The sequence below is a fragment of the Macrotis lagotis genome, chromosome X (assembly GCF_037893015.1).
Source record: "Macrotis lagotis isolate mMagLag1 chromosome X, bilby.v1.9.chrom.fasta, whole genome shotgun sequence".
Taxonomy (NCBI): Eukaryota; Metazoa; Chordata; class Mammalia; order Peramelemorphia; family Peramelidae; genus Macrotis; species Macrotis lagotis.
In genome coordinates, this window is record NC_133666.1 from 590,696,109 (window position 1) to 590,701,846 (window position 5,738).

Below are 5,738 nucleotides of genomic sequence, written 5' to 3' on the forward strand. Positions count from 1 at the left end.
AAGCTATATCATTACTAAATTTGTGTGGACCTAGTGGGATAGCTTCCAGATTCCTAGAGGAAAAGCTGAGTGAAATACAGGGAGAAATAGACAGCAAAACTTTAATAATGGGAGACCTCAATTTCCTCCTCTCAGAACTAGATAAATCTAACACAAACTAAGCAAGAAGGAAGAAGTTAAGAAGGTGGATGAAATCTTAGAAAGCTTAGATATCATAGACCTCTGGAGAAAACTTGATGAGGATAGAAAAGAATATACATTTTTCTTGGTAGTTCATAGCACCTTAAATTGATCATGTAGTAGGACACAAAAACCTTAAAACAAATGCAGAAAGGCAGAAATAAAAAAATACACACTTCTCAGATGATGATGCAATAAAATTACATGTAATAAAGGGTCAGGGAAAGATAAACCAAGAACCAATTGGAAATTAAATAACTTTATCTTAAATAATGGATGGATAAAACAGCAAATAATAGAAATAATCATTATATCCAAGAAAATTATGATAATGAGACATCACACCAATATTTATGGGATGTAGCAAAGACAGTTTTGAGGGGAAATTTTACATCTCTAAATGCCTATGTGAATGAAATAGAGAAAGAGGAGATCAATGAAGGAGATCAATTGGGTATGCAACTAAAAAAAACCTAGAAAAAGAATAAATTAAACAGCCCCAATTAAATACAAAATTAAAAATTCTGAAAATCAAGGGAGAGATTAATAAAATAGAAAGCAAGAAAACCATTGATCTCATAAATAAAATTAAACATTAGTTTTATGAATAAAAAAGCCAATAAAATAGACAAACCTCTGATTAATCTGATTTTAAAAAAGAAAGAAGATAACCAGATTACCAGTATCAAAAGTGAAAAGAGTGAACTAAGCACCAATGGGGAGGAAATTAAAGAGATAATTTGGAACTACTTTGCTGAACCATTTGCCAATAAATTGGACAACTTGAGGGAAATGGATGAATATTTGCAAAAATACAAACTGCCCAGATTAACAGAAGAGGAAATAAATTACTTAACCCCATTTCAGAAAAAGAAATTGAAGAAACCATCAATAAACTCCCTAAGGAAAAAGTCTCCAGGTCCAGATGGATTTGCATGTGAATTCTACCAAACATTTAAGAAACAATTAATTTCTATTCTACATAAACTATTTTAAAAAATAGGAGAGGAAGGAGTTTTCCCAAACTCCTTTTATGACACCAACATGGTGCTGATACCTAAACCAGGAAGAACCAAAACAGACAAAGAAAATTATAGACCAATCTCCCTAATGAATATTGATACAAAAATCTTAAATAAAATTTTAGCAATGAGATTGCAGCAAGTTATTACCAGGATAATACACAGTGATCATATTGGATATATCCCAGGCAGGCAGATATGCTTCAACATTAGGAAAACACTCAACATAATTCAACATATCAGTAGTAAAACCAACAGAAAACATATGATTATCTCAATAGATGCTGAAAAAGCCTTTGATAAGAAACAATGTCCATTCCTATTAAAGACACTAGAAAGTTTAGGGATGAAGGGAGTTTTCCTTAAAATACTAAATAGTATCTATCTAAAACCATCAATAAATATTATATTTAATGGGAATAAACTCAGAGCATTTCCAATAAATTCTGGGATGAAACAAGGATGTCCACTATCACCATTACTATTCAATATAGTATTGGAAATGCTAGCAGTAGCAATAAGAGAAGAAAAAGAAATTGAAGGAATCATAATTGACAATGATGAAGCTAAACTTTCATTCTTTGCAGATGATATGATGGTATTACCTAGAGAACCTGAGAAAATCATCTAAAAAATTCCTTGAAACAATAAATTCAGCAAAGTAGCAGGATATAAAATATAAATCAAATTTATATAAAAATATGTGATTTTATATATAAAATATATGTGATTTATATAAAATACAAATCACATAAATCATCAGCATTTATATATATATACATATATATATATATATGTATATATATATATATATATGAACAACAAAGCCCAAGAACAAGATAGAAAGAGAAATTCCATTTAAAAATAACTGTAGACAACATCAAATACTTGGGAATCTATCTCCCAAGACAAACCTAGAAACTGTACGAACACAATTATAAAGCTCTCCTCACCCAAAATAGATCTAAATAATTGGGAAAATGTCAAATGCTCATAGTTAGGTTGAGCTAATATAATGAAAATGACAATTCTACCCAAATTAAATTACTTAATTCAGTGTCATAGCAATCAAACTACCAAATAACTAATTGACTGAACTAGAAAAAAATAGCAAGAATAGCAAGGGAACTGATAAAAAAAAATGTAAAGGGAGGTAGCCTAGCTCTATCAGATCTAAAGTTATATTATAAAGCATTGTTCATCAAAACTGCCCGGTATTGGTTAAGACGTAGAGTAATGGATCAGTGGCTTGGGATAGGTTCAAAAGAAACTGCAGTAAATGACTTCAGCAGCCTACTATTTGACAAATCCAAAGACAGCAGCCTCTGGGATAAGAACTCACTATTTGACAAAAAGTGTCGGGAAAACTGGGAAATAGTATGGAAAAAACTATGCATAGATCCACTTCTCACACCCTCTACCAAAATAAGGTCAAAAGGGTACAGGATTTAGACATAAAGAGGAGAGGGATATCATAGATAAATTTAATAGACCAAAAAGTACTCTTATCTGATCTATGAAAAAAGGGATAGATTTATGACCAAACAAGAATTACAGCACACTATAAACTGCAAAATGTATGTTTTTGACTATATTAAATTAAAAAGGTTTTGCACTAATAAAATCAATGCTGCCAAAATTAGAAGAAAAGCACAAAACTGGGAAACAATCTTCACAATGAGGAGTTCTGATCAAAGTTTCATTTCTAAAATATGTAGAGAATTGCATCACATTTATAAGGCCACAAGTCATTCCCCAATTGATAAATGGTCAAAGGATATGAACAGACAGTTTTCAAATGAAGAAATTAAAGCTATATATAAAATATATATACATATATATATAAAATCATATGAAAAAATGATCCAAATCACTATTGATTAGAGAAATGCAAATTAAAACAACAATGAGGTATCATCTCACACCTATTAGATCAGCCTAGATGAGAAGAAGGGAACATGATCAATGTTGGAGAGGTTGTGGAAAGATTGGGACATTGATGAATTGCTGGTGGAGTTGTGAATGGATCCAACCTTTCTGGAGAGCAATATGGAACTATGCCCAAAGAAAAATAAAACTGTTCATACCTTTGACCCAGCAATTCTAATTCTAGGACTATATTCAAAAGAAATTGTAAAATATGGGAAAAGTTCTACATGTTCCAAAATATTCATAGCAGCTCTTTCTGTAGTGGCAAAGAATTGGAAATTGAGGGGATGCCCTTCAACTGGAGAATGGCTAAACAAGATATGGTACATGGATACTATGGAATATTATTGTTCTATAAGAAACCATGAATGGTTGGACTTTAGAGAAGCATGGAATGACTTGTGGGATCTGATGCTGAGGGAAGGGTGTCAAGAGAATAATGTGCACATCAACATGAGATGAACAAGCTTGATGGAAGCAACTCTTGACAGTCCAGAGAGATAGGGCAACTGTATTAGACTGGTTATGGGACTGTATTATCCCCAACCAGAGGAAGAAAAAAAAATATGCAGGGGAAAAAAAACCACCCCTACTGAATGTGATGAACACTTTATAAAAAGTATCTCTTATATATCTTTTTCCCTTAATCCTAATTCCTCATGCCAAAAAAATACTAATTTGTAAATATGTTTAACAAAATAATGCATATAAAATGCTAACCTGACTGTTCCCTACTGAAGGGAGGAGGGTGGGAAGGAAGGGTGGAGGGAAATTTTGTAACTTGTAAATATGTATGTACAAATGGGTGGTTCCTTATCCAAACTGAGTTCTAGGGGTGACTGAGGCATTGGGGGAGGCAGTTTTATTCAAAGCCCCATTAGTGTGCTACCATGATTATCAACTGATATTCAGTCAATCAGATTTAATTACCTTTTAAAAAAGAATATTTTCTTGCCCTTTAAAAATTTTATTGGTTTCATTTGTATATTATAAATATTTGCAGATTATTCCTATTCCATGAGAGTTCTTAGCCACAAAGCAAAACCACTAGAATTAGAATACAGAGATTTGAACATATATATATCCAAAATTTCTCATCTTTAGTACCATTCCATTATTTTAAGTTATTTATTTCAAATTAACAGAAATCTATTTTTTTAGGTTTCTTTTTTGCAAGGCAAATGGGGTTAAGTGGCTTGCCCAAGGCCACACAGCTAGGTAATTATTAAGTGTTTGAGACCAGATTTGAACCCAGGTACTCCTGACTCCAGGGCCGGTGCTTTATCCACTGCCCCACCTAGCCGCCCCAGAAATCTATTTTCTTTTCCCATTTTCCACCCCATTCAAAATTAAAAAAAGAGAAAAGAAAAATAAATGCTGTATGACAAATACATAGACAAGAGAAAATATTTAAAAAATATCAGTTTTATTCTGTACCCCAAATAGTTTCCTTCTTTTTTAGGAAATAGATAATGGTCCTATGGACCATTGCATAAATTGTTCTTCTGGAATATTTGGGAACAGGGCATAGTAATACTTTGAGAGACACTCCCTCAATTTCCAATTCTTTGTCACTGCAAAAAGAACCACTATAAATATTTTTGCACATGTAGGTTTTTTATCCTTTTTCATTATTTCTTTAGTAAATAAACTTACAACTACTATAGCTGGGTCAAAGGGTATGCATATTTTATTGCCCTTTGGATGTAATTCCAAATTCCAGAAAGGTTGGATCAGTTTGCAACTCCACCAACAATGCATTAGTGTCCCAGTTTTCTCACATTCCCTCTAACATTGATTATTTTCCTTTTCAGTCATATTGGCCAATCTGATAGGTATGAGTTAATTTGCACTTCTCTATTAATAGTGATTTAAAGCAGGACTGTCCAACCTGACTTTTAAAAGTTTTTATTGAAACAATAGACAATATATTTTCATTTGCCACTTTAGTAAGATCTCTGCAGTAGCTCAGTTTCATTTACTAAAGCATTTAGTAAACCCATAGATGGTCACATTTTGGATATTTTGTATAAGACTGATTTAAAGCATTTTTTCATACTTCCTATAACTTTAATTTATTCATCTGAAAATTGTCTTTTCATATCTTTTGACCATTTATCAATTGGAGAATGGCTTGTATGCTTATAAATTTGACTTTGTTCTCTATATAAATGAGTCCTTTGTCAGAAACTCTAGATGTGAAAAGGTGTTCCCAATTTACTGCCATCTTTTTAATCTTGATTGCATTGCTTTTATCTGAACAAAAACTTTTCAGTTTTATGTAATCAAAATTATCCGTTTTTCATTTATTAATGTTCTCTAATTCTTCTTTGGTCAATAAACTGCTCCCCTTTTCATAGACCTGATAGGTAAACTTCCTTGTTCTCCTCATTGGCTTATGGTGGCACCCTTTTTGTTTATTTTGACTTTATCTTGGTATAGAGTAGATGTTGGTCTCTTCCTAGTTTCTACCACACTATCTTCTAGTTTTCCCATCATTTTTTTAATGTTTTTGCAAGGCAAATGGGGTTAAGTGTCTTGCCCAAGGCCATACAACTAGGTAATTATTAAGTGTCTGAGACCGGATTTGAACCCAGGTACTCCTGA